Below are 19,710 nucleotides of genomic sequence, written 5' to 3'. Positions count from 1 at the left end.
GTACAATGCACTCGGGTTTTACTGCTGCTTCCGGGGCTGGGAGCGGAACAACACAAACAGTTACACAGAGACTTCAGTTATTAGCCAGGAGAAGCTTCAAATTCACTCACTCTGTGGCAGTGCTGTAAAGGATCTTCCTGTTGAGATACCAACGTTTCAGTTTTGCCCTCAAGAGCAAGTTATGACTGTGTTCAGAACTCTGAAGAGCTACCCCACCCTAACAAAATGAACGTTAAGGACGTGATGTTTTAAGGTGATACATACTGAGCACGGCACTACTGAAGCGTCCTACCATAATCTGCACATACGTTTGCTCAAAAGGCAGCAATACCGCGAGCAAGCCCCGTGCTTCTATTTTTATTTCATAGCACACACCAGTGAACGCTGCCTATCACTCCTCGGCTCTTGAAGCTTCCTGCACAAAGACCAGCTAGCGATAGCAGTGATTGAAACACCGAACCACAAAGTGCAGCAGATTAATTTCAGTACGCTGCGGAAAGGTGACCTGCAAAGGCAACTGCAGCTCACACGTGATGCTTCCCTCCAACCTCAGCAACCACCATGAAAAGCTGAGGGTTTAGATTCTCCTGGAGGGTGAGGATAAAAGGCAGATGGGACGATTTAACACCTACAGAAGTTCACACACCAATAAGGGGGAAGGGAGAGAAGAAAAAGTTGTATCTTATTTCCCCCCGACGATTACAAATGGTAGAGAGTTAGTGATACGTGACGTTGCAGAAGTAGAAGCAGAAAGAAAACTGGATTAATGGGAAAGTTGAGGGCTATTTTTTCCTGTTGTTCTGCTGCTAAGCTCTTGGGCTTTTGCGTAAACAGATGGCAGAAAATAGAAACTCTGACATAGACCAAAAACCCTCTACACTCAGTTACCTCAGATTGATTTCCCAGTGTTTTTCACTACCTTCTCTATAAGGCCAGCACAAATAAAGGACATACTACTCAGATGAATGACAGCTGAGCTGTCATAGTCTTGGTAAATTAAACTCCTCTTAAAAACACAGCGCATATTTCCATTTGTTATGCTATAATACTGCAAGCATCTGTAAGAAAAGGTATCTGAAGAAGGATTTCAAGTCACCTGGAATCTGTTTCTAAAATACCCTTAACTATGGGGTCACAGTACAGTATCTCATACTCCTATAGTAATTAAAAAAAAAAATCATGCTTATAATTAAAATAAAACAAGAGCCTGTGCTACAGTGCAAGCCATACTGTGCAAAATAAAGAGCTTTTCCTTACAGATTCCTTTGAGACAATGGTGTGGACAGCCTCATGGAGACTCACAGCAGTCTTCAAGTTACATCTGTAAGGGATCCATCGGATTGTATCCTCTTCCAGGCAAAGCACCTGAACCAGCATGCCCAGAAACATGTGAAGCTACACATGCAGGGTAGAAAACCACAAACCAGCCAAGGCCGGCTTAGTAGAGCTCTTGTAAAGCTGGCTTGGGAGGACAGATCAATCCTTTACTGAGAGATGTTTATCAGAACACCCAGAAACCATCACCAAAAATGAGCGCAGAATAAAAAGATACTCATGGGACATGGAAGCCATCACAAAGACAACTGTTCTTCCACCCAAAAATGAGCACACAAAGAAGGCTATCATGCAAAACCCCCTAAAGACCATCTCTGCTTTTAACGTTTCAAAAGCCTGAGGAGAAGGACCTCGAGCACTTGGCTCTGTGAGTGGGATCATTCACTATGTGGGCCACGGCGTTTTCCTTCTGAGGGAGGCAACACCCATATGTCATTCCTAAAGCCTGTATTTAGCAGTGCACGTGGTAGATATCAAAGCAATGTCTTGCCCATCTCCTTGTCTAACCAAAACACCGTAACTCACCTATTTCCTTCCACCTTTACAGTGCGTGCTTTTATGATCCCACAGAAAGCTCTGTGGTCCCGCTGCCCTGCCCTGCCCTGTCCCCCCCTGCAGCTGCTCTATGGGCACTGCCCCAGGGCAGCTGTCCTGCTTCAGGCAGAGGAGTACCTGCATACTGGGAGCCCCAATGGGTGACTCATACATTCCACACACAGAAAGGGTCTCAGCCATAAAGACCCTCAGGGAGATCACGGGACCTATCCCGTGGTCCTTATTGCTGCTGTTGTTTTTTTCCATAGGCAGTTCTCATAGGCCTGAAGAACGGCCTCACTGACTGCTTCAGCTCAGCAGACACAGACATGCCAAAGATGCAGGCACCTCATCAGGCCAGACAGAAAGATCCGTGGATTTATTTCACGTAGGTGGGAAGACAAACAAAGCTATCTCTGGTACAATCCTACGTACACGCGGAGGTATCTTTTCCTTCGGAAACATCACATCTATGACCTAACCAGGTGGGAATATTTTCTTCTCCTGAAATGGGTTGGTAAGAAGCAGTGCTCACGCACATTTCCTTTGTCCCTACGCCCTCCTTGAAGTTCGTTTTCAAAGTTTTGGACTGACAGGTCTGGTACAACCGCATTCTCCACGTTAGAAACTGTATGTTGTTACGCACGACGAGTTTTACACCATCCAGCAGCAGGAGTTGCCGGGTTACACCGTGTAATCTCATCCCACAACACAGCCCTTCTGACATTGCTCTGCCGCCACGCTGTTCCTATGAATAGCTCCGCATAGGGTCAGTAAAGGAGAGAGACACCGAACAAACGAGGTTTTAGCAGGGTAACAGGAGCTCAACGTGCACAGAAAGCAACAGATAGCTCCCACCAGCCTTGCTTCCAACTGCGGATCAGGAAGAGTTCCTGCTCCTCTCTATGGAATTTTAAGTTGAGGAAGAGCAGCAGGGCTGAGCACACGGCTCGTAGCAGCTACAATAGAAACACCGACCTCACTGCTACATAATAGCCTAACAACCCGGAGACTCTGAAAAGCAGACAGCACGAAGCTTCCAGGGCTCGTTCCCTCCACCTCAAGCACACACCCTTTCCTGACATTGCTCTAACCAAGGGCTTCGCACAGCTCACGGCAGAGGCACCTATGCAGCCATTGTTTCTCCCCCCCGCCGGGCCTCCGGCCGCTCGCACGGCCGCCGCCTCCCTCCCGGCGCCCCGCGACAGCCCCGCTCACGGCGGCATTACCGGCGCAAGCGGCTTAGCGGCGGATCTCCCTCCTCGGCTCCGAACGGAGCCCGCCGTCGCCGCCCGCCGCACCCGGCCCGTTACCCGCCCGCCGCGGGCACTCACCGCCTGCCGGGGGTGCCCCGAGGCGGCGGCGGGGGCTGAGGGTGCCCGGGACTCCGCCCGCCGCCCCGGCCCCGCAGCGGGGCCGCCGCGGGGGAGCCGCGTTCCGCCGCTCCGCCGTCGGGCGGGGCTACGGGGCCGCCCCCCGGCCCCCCGCCGCTGCCCCACCTGGCCGAAGGCCCCGCAGCCGCCGGGGGCCGCAGGGCGTTCCGTCACCGCCGCTCGGGGCGGCAGCCCCGCGGCGTGGCTGAGCTCGGCTTCGCCAGGAAGTTTCCGAGGACCTCTGGGAAAGGTCTGGGACATCTCATCTCGGCAGCTCGAGCCAATTACGACCGCAGCTCGCCTTCGAGACGGCTTGCGGAGGCAGGCTCCGTCCCTCCGGCAGCGCGTTCAGATCCCGGAGCGCTTTCGGCGAGGGACGCGCGGAGCAGCGTCAGCCCTTACGGCTCTGCCTCTGAACGCGCGGTGACCTACACGGAGCGGTAGCGACCGCCGCCTTTGGCGCATACCCGGAGGAGGCTCTAAAGCCGTACACTTACTTGAGGGTAGCTGGGAGCTTCCCCAGCTGCCGTAACGCGGGAGAGCGGAGCGACGTCCCGTCGGGAAAACTGGGAAACGAGCGCTCTGAGCCTACGCAGCAGAGCACAAAGCTGAACGGGCTCCGCACGGCGAACGCGTCCACTTACCAGTTGTCAACAGGGAAGGGACTTCAAATCAGATCGAACCGCAGAGAGAAGGTAACGTGCAGCTTCTTAGAGGGGCCGTACCGTCCGCAAGCAGCTCCAGCCCGACTTCCGCACGCTTACGGTAACGATGAGGAAGAAGAGCGGGGCTTCGTTCAGCTGAACCCCATCTGCAAAAGAAAACGTGGAAGGAAGCATGCTGCGCGTTAGGATGGAGGTGGCGTTTGACTCGCGTCTGCCGAAGCTCCTCCTCAGCTTATATCGAAGCCTTCCAGGGGAGGAGAGCCTCGTGTGAGGGAAGGCACCGCGCCGCTCCATCCCCCGCGCGTCCTCCCACAGCGGCTGCGGTTACAGCGACTGCTTACCCGCCCGCGGAAAGCCCTGACCCCCTCCCGGGCAGCGAGGGGAGGCGGGGCGCCCTCTCGAGAAGCAAAAAAAAACCGAAAAGCCAGGCAAGCTGAGGGGCACGGGGGTCTCCCTCTCCGTGCCGCTGCCTCCGACGATCGCCACCCACGCGAAAGCCCACGGGGCACCGGGGGAGGAACCGGTCCTAGAAAGCCGCCACGGCACAGGGCTGCACCCGTGGCGCCCGGCGTTACCGGCCCGGAGACAGCCGGGGGTTCCTGGAAAGTCTCTGCTCGCCCCAACGCTCGCATCGACACACAACTCGATGGCTCTGCCGGCGGCAAAGGACAGAACAACAACAAAAATCGCCTTGTTTGAAAGCGAGTGCTGAGTCCGTGTGGTATTTTCGTGACGGGGGCTGTACGGCGCTGCAGGAAAGCGGAGGGGTTGCTAATATTTTAATCTCCCTTTCCTGACATTGCCATTTCCTGCTTCAAACGAAGCGATCCTCAGCGCTGCCGATCTGTTATATTTTTCTACGCGGTGCACCAGGAGTGAGCTTCAGTGACGTGAGAGAGCATCGCTTCCTTCACTGGAAGTGCAGCTCCTGGGTATTTTTGGTGGTTACCACTGCCGCCGCTGTGGTCAGCCTGAGAAAGTACAGAGAATGCCCAGAGGTGGAATCTGGGAAGTGGAGCTTTAGTACGATCGAGATGTACGTGCAGTGATGATACCACAGCTCAGAGATGGGAAATTCGCTCTGTTCTTAAAAGACTCTCCAACCCTGCAGCCAAACGAGGTGGCTTCAGCGTGTTGTGGGCTGTGAACCCAAGTTCAGGCTGTGGTAATTCGTCTTGCCTTGAGCTGAAAATACCTTCATACTTTTGATCCCTTCTCCTAAGAGGATCCTCGGGTCTTCACCCTCCGCATCCTGGCGCTTACAAAGCAATGCTACTTCAAAGCGTCCAGTTAAAATATCTGCCTTCTGATGGCATTTATCGATGCCGCTGTTATCTTTTCCCTTTCACCTCCCGTCTCTTCTGTCCATTACCCTTCAATTCATCCCAGTGGACACAAAAACAATTAAAACAAAACAAAACATTATGGTTGCACAACGAAGGAGTCAGAAGTTAGGAAATGGCTGTATTACTTCACCTCAATCCCCACGCACGTGTGCTTCACGACAGGCTTAAATTACACAGCCCGGCACTACGTTGCTTTGGCCTTACTTCACTTGGTGAGGCACATCCTTTGTTGAAGACACAGGATGGGCCAGCTTAGGGATGTGCCAGGTTTCTACAGCATGAGATAGTGGGACAATTCACTGCAGAGGAGCATAGGAAACCTTGAGGAAATGGATGCTATTCCTGTCTCTGTTCCAGACAGGATGCTTATGCTGCAGCTGCATCTTTTGCACATGAGTTCATGAGCATGAACTAATTTCACACCAGCTACCCTGGGTATTAATAACAGCGCAGTGGGGGTCTCTGGGCAGAGAGACAGCAGCTGGCTTGTGGGTTCTGCGGGAGTCTTGCACAATGTGCGTAACTCTAGGAAGAGCAAAGCATTCATAGTTGCAGCTGAAGAGGGGAATGGTTTTAAAATAAGGGGGGATTAAGGGGGGATGGTTTTAAAGTGAGACAGGGGAGGTTTAGGTTAGATATTAGAAGGAAGTTTTTCACACACAGGGTTGTGACACGCTGGAACAGGTTGCCCAAGGAGGTTATGGATGCCCCATCCCTGGAGGCATTCAAGGCCAGGCTGGATGTGGCTCTGGGCGGCCTGGTCTGGTGGTTGGCGACCCTGCACATAGCAGGGGGGTTGAAACTACATGATCATTGTGTTCCTTTTCAACCCAGGCCATTCTATGATTCTGAAGTCCACAAGCCATATAGTGAACCCAAGAGAAGACCTGTTGCTGACAGTCTGATTCCCTTGCATTAAGGCTCTCTGTGTGAGTAATAAATGAAAAGAAATGTGTAAGACACCTGAAAAAAATCTCTCTCTGGGGAAAAAAAAAAAAAAAAAAAAAGCAAGAAAAAAGAAATCTGTGAAATCCCAAATTCTACCGCAATGGTTAAACAATGTAGTTACAGAGTTGCTTAACAGTTCTTTCACTTCAGTTTCTTCTGGCAACTATACCTACCCAAGGCCAGCAGCAAAATGGAAACTGCTGCTCGTTGTAATCTAAATAATACCTCTGACTGAATTCAAGGATTTAAGTGCCAATTTGAACAATGGTTGTGGTGCAAAAAAATTGCAGCATTTGGTTCTTAGCCTTTTTCAAAAGGATCTGCACAGTCCAGAAGTTAATAACTGAACTGTAGCACTGACAGATTTATTTGGAAGAAAGTACAAGAAATCACTTCCCTGGGATATATGCCATTGTGCACAAACAGTATCAGCAATGATTTGACAATGAGTAGCCTACAAAATACTTTGTGAAAGGATGACAAGCAGGAAGTCAAATGAATGCCCCTGCAAGCAAAAACAATGCATGTGACCAAAAGTCATCAGAATTTTTTTGCTTTTCCAATTCAAAATTAAACTCCCCTGAGACACAAACCTTTCCCCAAACCGATCACAAAAGCCACAGAAGCCTCTAAATGCAAAGCAATAACTAAAATAACATGGAGTCACATTGAAGTGCCAGAGGAAACGGCATGCCTCCTTGTGAAAGACAAAACATTTTTGTCTCAGAGCTTGCTTCGTGAGGCCTTTTTGGTGATAAGACTCCAACTGACAACTGCGAATTTTAGGGGGGTGAGTGGTGGGTGTCGCCAGGCCACCGTACTTCTGCTTATGAGCGTAAAGACAAGCAGAAGTAGACAAGCAGTCTTTTTCGGGGGTGTGGCTTGAAGGACCTGACCACTGCAGAAGGCGATAATGCTCATGCATGGCAACAAAGGCACCACCCCTGCTGGCTTATCTGTTGGGCCAGATATGCCACACTAACTGAGAGGAAAGAGGAAAAAAAAAAAAAAAAACAACTGAGAAATGGGGGATAAAAGCCATCACTAAATTAAGGACTCTGGAGAAAAAGTTCCCAAAGAAACCTCTGATGGAGAATTCCCTGCGGGGAACAACCTCTTCGGAAGAAGCTCCCCGCCTTCCGGGGCCAACTTGCTGCAAAGCTTCCTTGCTTTCTGCCATCCCCCGCGGTGACTGGACAAGTGCCTGAGATCAACGGACCTACTGCAAACCTCGCTGGACCCACGGTGGTGACTCACTCTCTCTCTTGCTCTCTACAAAGACTCCTTGCTTTTATTTCCTATCTCTTTTCTATCGTCCGTCTTCCCCTCCCCACATCCCTAAGCTGGTCGGGCTACTAACTGGTCCAGTTAGCCTAACTGGCCGGGCTAACATTTGACCCGTTGTGACTTAATCTCACCATCGGGTATACATGTATTAAAAGAACTTCTTCTCCCTCCTATAAATTGGAGCGAGACGCTCCTGAGTCACTGCTAAGCTGAGAAAAAGTTTCAGCCAGATTCTACCCCAGCTTGCAAAATGAGAGGAAAACAAAGAGAAAAATTACAGGAAATGGAAGGAAAACCTGTTGGACATGGGAAAAGCAAAGCTGTACATAGTACAGAATAAACAGAATGGAAAGCTGCAGCATCATGAAAGTGATTTCCTCCGCTGCAATCCGGTAAGTCAGATGATTTGGTAATCTGCCAAAACCTACCATACACCCCTGATCCTAGAATTAAAATGCAGTTGAGCTTAATGACTCTAAGAGATGAACATAGAAATGCAGGCTACCACAACATCCCTTTCCTGCTCATTTTCAAGCCTTACTGCCTACCATCAATCTGATTCTAATCTCCTTTTTATCATACCATGAGAACAGCCCTGAGTCCCACACATGCCCAAATATCTGTTACGGAGCTCCAAAATCTAACTCAGCACGTCCCTGTTTCACAGAGCTTCTCTTAGTCCTGTTGCCCCAAGTGCTAGGGAACTGCTAACCACTGCTCTGGCTGCATGAACTGTGCTAAGCACCACTCCTCATGTAGCTTGTTCACAAACTGATTAGAGGTCACATGATATCTCTCCCAGAGGCTTTCTGCAAGGAGAAAACTTGACAAAGCCCACCCCAGTAGCCAGGTATCCTGGGCCAGCCTCCCCGCCAGCCAGTTCAGTGCCACCTGAAGTGGTGAGGACACCAGAAAGCACCATCCGCCAAGCACAATGAAGACCTCAAGGTATGCATCTACACAAAAGACCATCTGCAAAACCCAGAAACAAAAATATCATCCAGTAAGTATTAAGCATCCTTGTGCTTCACTGAGAGTGTGCAGAGGCAAAAAATAGGTCAAACACACCCACCCGAAGAGCAGTGTAAGCAAAACTAAAGGAAGAAGGAGGGTGAGTTCGCAAAATTATGGAGAATGGATCCTGAGCAGCTAGTGTTCTTCACCAGGTCAAGGATAACACTAAACCACAGATTCCTCCCTCTAGTATGTTACCTCATTCCTTCAAAATGACACGGTCTTATGGAACTCAAGATAAGTTTCACACTTATACCTGCCACCCTTCCTTGTTACCAGTATCACCAGTGTGGCTCCACCTCTGTGTATTCAGGGCTAATACAGACCAAAGCTTCACAGTGCCGAGAACAGCCCTTCTCTTGGGGACAGAGGATAAGGGCTGACATTTCTCCCCCTTGCAGGAAACAGACCTTTCAAGATCGTCTTCTCCCACATGCCTAACAGAGATGTAGCAGTCATACCTAGAGTGTTGTTCAGAGAGAATGCTGGCCATGGTGTCTAGCACGGGTTAGACCTGGGGAAGGAGAGAAGTGACACAGTGCACAGGAGAGAGCAACCAGCCAAGGGGGTGGCAGGGTGCTGGCAGACCCTCATTTGTAGTCTGCTGCTATGTCACAGCCACAGCACTGAGTGTAGCAGGGCTCTGAGCTCAGAGGAAGCAAGGAGTCCTTGTTCCTGTGGCTCTCGGTTCCTACCTACTCAGCATCATGTGCTTGGCTCACTGACATAAGCTCCTTTTGGAAGATGAAATACATGGCCTTTTATGCAGCTCTGTCATTCCTACAGTAACACTGTGCCCTGCAGGACTCACTGCTCCCTGTCTGCCTTTTCAAGAGCATAACAGCATGTGAGATGCCTTTTCCATTTTAAGCACAGCTTAATGCCCAGATTCTTCTTCTGTGCGTTTTATGAAAAAGTTTCCCCATTTTTCCCTCTGACTCCCCACTGCACAGCCTATTCTGGCCTCCAGACCACCAAGTTTCTGTATTGTGTCTTGCAGGCTTCACCTATACAGTGAAGCCATCACTGCAGGCACTAAGGCAGCTACTGCAGCTCTCGTGTACATAACGTCCCACATTTTTGGCACATTTCTTTGGCTGACAGTAACCAGCCTGCACTTCTTTACTGGCTTGTAAGAGCTAAAAAAACTGGGAGTACTCTTCAAATTGGGCCTATGCACGAAGACATGACGATGATGTAGCAATACAGGATAAGAGACAGGAATATAGAAGTGATACAAACAATCATGATCAGAGCCCGAGAAAAAGGTTAAGAATGCTAAGGGAACTTATATAAGTCAAGAATGCTAGAAGCCTCACATTATGTAAACAGCAGCCTAAATGCAATGAGAGAAGGATGTGGGCAAAGAAGAGGACTTTGCATGTTTCTTACATTTAGAAGCTCAAGATGTACTCAAATTCTTGGCACAACAGCTGGGAAATTTTAAAATGCATTTCATCCCATGACTGACTTAGCTTGCAGCTTCTGCTACATAATGACTATTGCTTTGGGCCAAATGGTCTCTTGCAACAGGTCAGAGGACTCCCATAGGTACCCACAGGAAATAGGGCTGGCAGCATGGAAGAGGGAATCCTGTCATCATGGCACTCCAGGCTGAGGAGAGCAGCCTTTGAGCAGAAAAAGCTGGTGTGGTCTCCTCAATGCATAAGAGCTCATGGAGGGGACCTTCCTTCTACTGCTCCCCTCCTCTTCCAAATGGGAGCCAGACCTGACCCATGTGAATATGATTCATAGGCCAATATCCAAAACATTTATAATCTTAATACAATACTCCTTCTATTTCAGTATTTAGATACTTCATCCAGCCAAGAGGAAAACACCAAGTGATATTTGCAATTTATTTAAAAATAAGCTATCTGTCTGTCAGCTCATCATCATTCAGTTCATCACAAAATTCTCCATTGTACATGAACAGGAAGAGCCACTTCCAGCAGCCCAGGCCACCTGTTTGAAAGCCTTTGTTTTTTGAGGAGTGGCTGGTTTTGCTTTGTACACCCCATTGAAACTTAGCCTTTCTTGTCTGCTGTTAAAATACAAAGGTGCAAGAAGAGGTCTGTCATTGAAATGTTATTATAGAAACATTACTGGGAATTATGCCATGGTCAACTTTAACTTCCCCAACACCACTTGGGAAACAAATGCTTCTAATAATAAATTTGGTCCCAGATAGCCATGAGTATGATAGTTGCCAGATTTCTTCAGCTGACTGTAGTCACTGAGACAAGACACAGCCTCAAGTGAGCAAGTAACAAAGACATTTGAAAAAGCTGGTAGTAATAAATAGCATGGACTGAGTACTCAGCAACTGTTTCCATTTACTTTAAACAGAGTAACATACAGAAGTAGGTTAGCAATCACTTTTATCAACTTCAGAAGGGCAAACTTGGTCAAATTAAGGAAATTTAGCAGTGAATTTACCTGGACTGAAGGTGGAGGGAGCTTAGAAAATACCTAATTAAAGGTAAAAAAAACCTATCCTGTATATATATTGAAAGCAAGAGAAAAAAAATCTTGGGAAGCACTCTAGGCCTGAGTAAGTGGGGAAAAAGACAACATAGAAGTTCTTAGGTGTCACAAATAGCAAACAGTGCTGGGCAGCAAAGATAGCTGTGGTGTGGACATCAAGGTGGATAGGATTAAGGCAAAATTTGCCAAAGTCAGTGAGATAGGTTATCGAACAGGCTATTGAAATAAACAATAAATAAATCTTCAGCCATTCACAGAAAAGGAAAACATGCCTCAGGAAAGACACTATTTACTGAAGGTAGGAAAGCCCTGACGCAGTTGTACAAAATGTTGTTGTTACCCTCAGGACATAGTATGTGATATGGGCTCTCACACTCAAGAAGAAAACAGCTCTGGAAAAGATGCAGAGAAGGCTTACATGGGGAATGTCTTGTGAGAGGAGCTAAACAATGATGGCATGAGAACAAAGCAGTACAAACTGGCTGTAACTGTAATGAATTCCTTGCCATAGCACAGACCTAGAAACTTGTTGATGCCCTTGCTCTGCTTTCTGCCTCTCTCTCTGTGGCACATTATCCTTTGCCTTTTTTCTACAAGCCTCAAGTTTGTTGTAAAGCATTGAAAGAACTGGCACAATGTGGATTGGTGGTGTATGAAGGAAATACTTTATGGATATTTTTGAACAAAATCTCACCTCACAAACCAGCTTGGCCATGGTTCAGATCATCTTCTGGGGCAAAATCTCTCTTTATGTTCACTTTCATAAAGAGCTCTACCTCATTAATATCACCCTCAGGTCTGGTAGACACTGCCTTAAGTTTTGCTAGAGAAAACAGTCCTTGGTTCTTGGGAACACACTTGCAATCTCCCTTTTTGGGAGTCCCCCAAACTAGACTATGCTAGAGGCATTGATATACCTCTTGCCTTTTTCTGCTTTGTTGGGTAAAGCCTACTTAAACCTGCAAGCCAGGAGTCAGAGCCCAGGGCTAATTTCCACTTTTTTTGCACCTACTGTAACCCAAACAGCTACCCTTTCGAGTACCTTAAGTGTCCACATGTCTCCTACATGTGGTCATCTATGACTGTGGGATGACAGTGTATGTACTAGCACTAGTGTATGACACTAGTGGTCTTTTCAGTCTGAGAACAATCATTCACATAGAGAGGCTGGAGATTATAGGAATTCTAAGGACAGTCATAAGCAGGGTTCAGGCGATCTCCCTTGCAGAAGCCCACGTCATTTCCTATTAATTGGCATACCTGTGTTTTTGGTAGAAGGGATTCAGGACAATTCTCCTTTTCTCTTGGTCTCCGTGGTGCTTTTGTCCTTGTTCTGGATCTGTATTACAAACAGAAAAATGAGGATGATCCACTCGAAGTGAAGGAAAACAAAGAGTATATATAATAGAGAGGCAATGTCCTCAGCCCAGACTCTCAGTGATGCTTAGGCAAATTGTGCTGTACAAGTACTTCCAGCCAGCCTTTAGCTCAGTTGAGGAGTCTCACTTTTTCAGTCAGCTCTTGCTGCATAAAGGCTGAAAGCACTGCAGGCAGTTTTCAAACAGTTCACACAGTCCCTTTGTCTTACGCTGCCCTTAGCATGGGCTTGAACGACACTCTACCATAACTAATGAGATTGCAGAAATATTTAACCTTGACCCTCAACTAAAAGTGTGCTCTTTCAGCAGTGAAGTTGGACCCAGGACACTCGGAGCTGGATTCCAGTCTCCATGGAGCTGCCCGTTTGGAAAGCACAATGGGATTAGAACTGAGACCACTGTTGTATCAACAGTCATCTCCTTGAACTAACCAAATGAGGTGCAGCTGGCAGCTCTTCTCCTCTGCAGCCAGCTCTGCTGCATCTCTCTTAGGAGCTCTCTTGGACCCAGCCTCTCTACAGTATGTTTGACTCCAGCACAATGATGCCACTGAAGTTTTACAGCCTTATTGGAAAAAAATCCATTGTTTGCTACTAGCTTTTATTTAGCTGGAAAACAGATTTAGGAAGCAGACATATTTGTCTGGCTCAACATGCTATGTAAGTGTGCAGGCAAGAGGGTGAAAACTCGTTAGTATGAAACATAATGTGCATCATTTAAAGTCCTGTGGGATAAATCTCTCTATTTCTTGCCATAAGAGTATAGGTGGTCTAAGTTAGAATATCTATAAAAATGTTTATTTTCTTTTTTTAGCTGGCTGTTTTTTTACTGTGACCAAGCAGAAAAAAAAAAAAAAAGAAAAAGAAAAAGAAAAAAGAAAAAAAAAAGGCTGCAAAATCATCCTTTCTTACAGAAGTGTGACCAGATTAAGCTATTTCCTGTTATGATACACTCCCCCTGGCACCGGGACAGGTTTACATCTGTATTTCTGCTTTTGAGAGAGCCGTTGCTCTTGGTAAGAATACATAGAAGTGTCTGTTATCCTGGGAATGCACAAACAACTTTTGTTGAAATCAGTACCACCAAAAGCAGTTCCATCTCATTGCCTGTTTTAATAAATATTTTCTACATTTTCTTCCCGAGATTCTTTTCTCCTCCTCCTTTCTTCCTTCCTTCCCTCCTTCCCTACTTCCTTCCTTCCTTTTCTCTTTTTTTTTTTCCTGTTTTAGTAACTGTGAGGCTCAGTTGTCCAAAAGGCCTATTTATAACTTTCTTGTGAACACAGGTGAACCAGAGCCAATTCTTGCCCTGCAGCTATGTGAAAAGCAGGGAAAAGCTAATTTCAAAATTAAATCACCTGAGACAGCCTCATTTTGCCAGTTTAGCTAACTATTCCATGAGCTTGAGCAATTTGTGTAACTCAGTATTCGGAAGTCTCTGTTCAAACCAACTCTTCTATAGACATAGCTAATAGTTTTTCAAAATAATTCTATCTAAATGAATAGTTCTGTTAAGGATTTCCCAATATACAACTTCGAAGGAGCTCCTAAGAAGTAGCTCTGTATACCCACAACAAACATGAAGACTGCCTTGGCGACAGTTGCCTGTAAGTTTTGCTTGAACACATAGTAACAGCTGAATTGAGAGGATACTTTATAGAGTGAACAGTAACCTTTAAATGACAGAAAGGTTGACCCAAAATCAATGTAAGGGTCCACATGCTGCAGGTGGAAATAGAACGCTTTTGTAACTCTTCTGATGTTACAGTGTCCTGAAAATGCGGAACAAATACACAATTACCCCCAATGCTACTGCTTCTGAAAAGCAATCATGAACAACGTTTTACGATAGCAAACAGCAGGTAAACAACAATAGAGAAATTTAAGGGAACAACCTGAAACATTGATCCTGCGAGCCAAAAGGTCCACTTAGTTGGAAAGAAGACTTCTGTAATCTTTCCAGAAGAGGAAAAGGGCATGAGATGTAAATAGTTGTGGTTACACGCACTCATCTCTTAGGAGAAGAACCGATTCTTAAAGAAGTCACACCAAGAAGTAAAGATGTATTTGCAGAAAGAACTCACAAGACTTTACCTTTCCAGACGCAACTTCTTTTCTTTACTCTGCCCAGCATTTCCAGTTTCCAGTTTTCTTCTCTGAGCTGATGTTATTCTTCCAAAAGGGACTGATGTGCTGCTTTGTCTAGTTGTGAAGAGTGTGTATAGCAGGTAACACAATCTGCTTCCTGGACAGATTTTCTTCTATATAAAATGCCTGCTGAGAGGATGATTACTAAAACCTTCATACCAAACTATCACATGTTAGCAGAACTTAACTGATATTTTTAGGGCTCCCTTAAAACACTTCAAGGTGCGTTTAAATGTTAAGAAGCTTCAGCAAACTAAATACAGGTGAGTCTTGCAATACACTGCTCTTTAAGTGGAAACATTTAGCTTCCCAACAACAACAACAACAACAAAAAAGACACTTGTTTCACTCTCCAACACACATGCATAATTGCACCTTGAGGAAAAACACCAAACTGCCGCCACAGAAATGATGATATATATCTTGATTTTTCAGTTCTTTCAGACCAGTAGGCAAAGAAGATGGCTTTAAAAAAAGAAAAAGTTGAAAAGTTTTCTTGACGTTGCACAGGATTTTTGGTTAAATGTTTTTTTCAACAGATATCACTTGTTTCCTATGATGATGCTATTCATAAGTGAGAATTTTAGCCAGCACTTCAGTTCAGACACATCATGGCTCAGATCTACAATTTTTAGTATCTGTGGGTTCTGTGAACAACTCTCAGATGACTCAGAAAGCATTTCAAAGCTTAGGAACAGGAAGATCAAGGTTCACTGCAGCTATGAAACTGGAGTAGAGGATCGGTTTTGTTTTAAGCCAGTGTAGATTTGATGTAAATCTGTGTCACCAAGAGGGAGAAATTCTCAGTGATTTGCTACAGCTCTGTTTAACTGGTAACATTCACTCCTGGCAGCATTCCCTAGAGGTGTTCAGCCATCATTATCCACCTTTTTGCTTGCTTTTCCTCATCTACAATTACAGTTGTATATTTTCAGTCAAAGACAAGAGGCACTTTTCCTTCAGAATCCCATAAGAATTTTTGCTGTTTTACTCATTCCATTCCTCAGAAGTTCAGCAGACAGACGGTGGGGACTGCTTCTGGTATCTTGGCCTCCTGACAGCCCTAATAAGCATTTTTTTTTTTCCAGGAATTTTCTTAGTATTTCTAGGAATACCAAGATTCTTCTAGATATTGGCAGCACTCTTGAGAAGGAGACTCCAGGATTTTTTGTAGGAGACTCACATACGCCTTCTCCCCCCATGTCTTGTCCCTCGAGTATCCCAATACATGGGCAAAAAGGAAGCAAACATGCCTCAGGTTCCATGGCAAACCCAGAAGATTTTGAAACTGGAAGCCTGCACTTAGTCTGTTGAAATCAGCAAGACAACATTTTTCACGTTTCTGTTCTGTGGATAGCTTAGCAATTATGTTTTACTGCAGTTTGCAATTTAAACAAAATTGCTGATTTTCAAAGTCCTCTGCAATGTGAATTTACTGTTCTGTCTCCTTGTGTCTGGTTTGAGGTGTCAGAATACCTTAGGAAAGACAGATTGGTGAATATGGGTCTGAACAACCAGTGATTAATAACTCTGCAGATATCATGGTTGATAGACTGAAGAAGGAAAACTTCTGACAAATTAACAAATATGCATTCAAAAACATTTCCAACCTTTGTCATGAGAAGATACTCAAAGGAAAAATAATTTTAAAATTAAAGTGGAAAAAAAAAAAAAAAAACCCATCTGTGGAGATTTGCAAAAACATATCTAGAATGGAATGGAATGGACCATAGAATGGAATTGCTTGGTTTGGAAAGGACTTTTAAGATCACCTAATTCCAAGCCCCCTGCTATAGGCAGGGATACCTTCCACTAGACCAGGTGGCTCAAAGCCCCATCCAGCCTGGCCTTGACTGCTTTCAGGGAGGGGGCATTCACAATCTCACTAGGCAACTTGCTCCAATGTCTCAACACCCACATACTGAAGAATTTTGTCCTGATACTTTATCTAAATCTGCTCTCTTCCAGTTTAAAACTATTTCCCCTTGTTCTGTCATTACATGCCTTTCCAAGAAGTGCCTACCCAGCTCTCCTGTAGGCTCTCTTCAGGTACTGAAAGGCCACTATAAGGTCCCCCAGAGCCTTCTCTTCTCCAGGCTGAAGAGCCCCAGCTCTCTCAGGCCGTCCTCATAGGGGAGGTGCTCCAGCCCTCTGATAATCTTTGCGGTCTTCTTCTGGACCTGCTCAAACAGCTCCATGTTCTTCTTGTGTTGGGAGCCCCAGAACTGGATGCAGTACTCCAGGTGGGGTCTTATGAGAGCAGAGCAGAGAGGCAAAATCATCTCCCTCGACCTGCTGGTCACACTTCTCTTGTAATCCAGGATACGGTTGGACTTCTGGGCAGCAAGCACACATTGCTGGCTCATGTTGAATCTTCCATCAACCTTCACTCCTAAATCATTCTCCTCAGAGCTGCTCTCAAGCCATTCTCCACCCAACCTGTATCTACGCTTAGGACTGCCCCGAGTCAGATGCAGGACACTGCACTGTTGAACTTCCTGAGATTGGCATGGGTCCACCTCTCAAGCCTGTCCAGGTCCCTCTGGATAGCATCCCTTCCCTCTAATGTGTCAACTGCACCACTCAGTTTCATGTCATCTGCAAACTTGCTGAGAGTGCGCTCAATCCCACTCCCCATGTCACCTACAAGGATGTTAAGTAACACTGGTCCCAGCACCAGTCCCTGAGGAATACCACTCATCACCAGTTTCCACTTGGACATTGTGCCATTGACCACAACTCTCTGAGTGCAACCATCCAGCCAATTCCTTATCCAGTGATTGGTTCATCCATCAGATCAATTTTTCTCCAATTTAGTGACTAGGATGTCATGTGGGACAGTGTCAAGCACTTTGCACAAGTCCAGGTAGATGACATCAGTTGCTCCTCCTTTATCCACTGATGCTGTAACTCCATCATAAAAGACCACCAAGTTTGACAAGCATGACTTGCCCTTGGTGAAGCCATGCTGGTTACCACATATCACCTCATCTTTATTTTCCATGTGCCATATCTAGTATGACTACTGTTGTAGCTGCTTTCACCTTACCTCTCTCTTCAGGACGTCTGTAGGGATCGATTTGTTCAAATTGATGGAGATGTAGTACTTTTGACTGCTGATTAAATGGAGCAAAAGCAGTTTCCCACTATTCCACCCCACAACTCCTGCCTCCCCAAAGAATAGGGGGGAGAAACTCTTTGAGTAGGAAATAACTTAGATACAAATACTCAGATTCTTAAACCAGAACTCAACAGAGCTCATATTACATCATTTTATTTACCACTTATATTAAAACAAACTGTATCTTCAGTACTCAAAGATAATAAACAGCCATACTGATTTAAATGCTGGACAGAGTGCAGATCTGACCTTCCTGATATTTGTGGTCCAAAACAATTCTACTCCCACATCTGTGTTTAAATTCTATACTGCAAAATTTAAACAACTTTTTTTTTTTTAATCAAAGCAAAAAAAAAAAAAAAAAAAAAAAAAGATAAAATATGCTCTACAAATAAGTAAACACTCATTTGACTGGTATAATCTGAAGTCATGCCTCCTACAAAAGACCAGAAAATGCAACTGCCAGTATAAACAGAGAAACAATTGTTGGAGTCCAATTCATGGACATTTTTTTCCCATAGCTGATTAAACAATTTTGATAGTTATTGATGTTATTAATTCTTACCTTCAGTTAAATGAATTCTTCTTCTTCTTCTTTTTTTTTTTTTTAATTCTTTTTCATTCTAGCAAAGTTGGTACAGGCTTCTTTGCAGGTTTCACAGTGCAGGATGCTCAGACACATTTGGAATCATAGAATCATAGAATCACCAAGGTTGGATAAGACCACCAAGATCATTCAGTCCAGCTGTCCACCTGTCACCAATACTTCCCACCAAGCCATGTCCCTCAGTACAACGTCTAAATGTTTCTTGAACAACGCCAGGAACAACGATTCTACCACCTCCCTGGGCAGCCCATTCCAGCACCTGACCACTCTCTCTGAAAAGAATTATTTCCTAGCATTCAACCTGAATCTCCTCTGGTGCAATTTGAGGCCACTCCTTCTAATCTTGTCACTAGTTACATTAGAGAAAAGGCCAACCCCCACCTCACCACAACCTTCCTTCAGGTAGTTGTAGAGAATGGTAAGGTCTTCCCTGAGCCTCCTCTTCTCCAGACTAAATAATCCCAGTTCCCTCAGCCATTCCCATATGACTTGTGCTCCAGACTCCTCACCAGCTTCAGTACCCTTCTCTGGACAAAATCTGTGGCTTCAACATCTTTTCTGTAGTGAGGGGCCCAAAACTGAACATGGTACTTGAGGTGCAGCCTCACCAGTGGTGAATACAGAGCAGTGATCATTTCTTTGCTCCTGCTGGCATCACTATTTCTGATACAAGCCAGGATGCCATTGGTCACCTTGGCCACTTAGGCATACTTCTGTCTCATGTTCGGCTGAGCGTTGACCAACAACCCCAGATCCATTTTCCCTACACAGTCTTCCAGCCTTTCTGCCCCAAGCCTACAGCATTGCCTGGGGTTGTTGTGGCCAAAGTGCAGGACCCGACATTTGGTCTTGTTGAACCTCATCACATTGGCCTCAGCCCAGCTATCCAGCATGTCCAGACTGCTCTGTAGGGCCCTCTTACCCCCAGGCAGATCAACACTTCCAGCCAACGTGGTGTCAGCTGCAAACTTACTGAGGGTCACTCAGTGCCCTCATCCTGATCATCAATAAAAATATGGAAGAGGACAGGCCCCAATACCGACCCTGGGAAACACCACCCATAACCAGTCACTAGCTGGATTTAACTCCATCCACCACCACTCTGGGCCCAGACATACATCCAGTTCTTTACACAGCAGAGAGTGTACCTGTCCAAGCCATGGAGTGCCAGCTTCTCTTTGAAATGTGGGACACAGTTCAAAGGCTTTGCTGAAGTCCAGGTAGACTATGTCAACAGCCCTTCCCTCATCTACCAGGCGGGTAACTCGATCATGGAATGAGATCGGGTTGGTCAAGCAGGACCTGCCTTTGATAAACACATGCTGGCTAGGCCTGATGCCCCAGTTGTCCTGCACATGCCACATGATCTCCCTCAAGATGATCTATTCCTTAATCTTACCTGGCACTGAGGTCAGGCTGCCAGACCTGTAGTTCCCCAGATAATTTACTGGTACTTGGGCTGGTGGA

General features: G+C 46.1%; 1 protein-coding gene and 1 long non-coding RNA gene across 33 annotated transcripts in view; one reads left to right on the top strand and one right to left on the bottom strand.

Moving 5' to 3' along the window:
* The window catches only part of ST3GAL6 (ST3 beta-galactoside alpha-2,3-sialyltransferase 6), a 45,418-nt gene extending 41,302 nt beyond the window's left edge, over nucleotides 1-4,116 (bottom strand). For 11 of the 29 annotated variants that reach the window (NM_204479.2, NM_001396133.1, NM_001396127.1 and 8 more), the window contains exon 1: nucleotides 3,887-4,116. The gene's annotated coding sequence lies outside the window, so the exon portion shown is untranslated. Of the gene's footprint in view, nucleotides 1-1,257; nucleotides 3,474-3,739 lie in introns of those variants that run through there. The other 18 variants (NM_001396129.1, NM_001396126.1, NM_001396131.1 and 15 more) reach the window with 6 other exon arrangements.
* A 3,145-nt stretch (nucleotides 4,117-7,261) lies between these two features.
* Nucleotides 7,262-15,929, top strand: LOC107054896. 4 transcript variants are annotated; one of them, XR_001469715.4, is made up of 4 exons: nucleotides 7,262-7,880; nucleotides 8,291-8,436; nucleotides 12,675-13,383; nucleotides 15,604-15,929. It is a non-coding gene; the product is annotated as an uncharacterized LOC107054896 (long non-coding RNA). The 4 variants fall into 4 exon arrangements; XR_006932339.1 differs by having other exon boundaries at nucleotides 12,678-15,929; XR_005840598.2 differs by having other exon boundaries at nucleotides 12,675-15,929.
* The last annotated feature ends 3,781 nt before the right edge of the window (nucleotides 15,930-19,710 follow it).

The sequence above is a fragment of the Gallus gallus genome, chromosome 1 (genome assembly GCF_016699485.2).
Source record: "Gallus gallus isolate bGalGal1 chromosome 1, bGalGal1.mat.broiler.GRCg7b, whole genome shotgun sequence".
NCBI classification, from domain to species: domain Eukaryota; kingdom Metazoa; phylum Chordata; class Aves; order Galliformes; family Phasianidae; genus Gallus; species Gallus gallus.
This window is presented reverse-complemented; position numbering and strand designations above follow the sequence as displayed.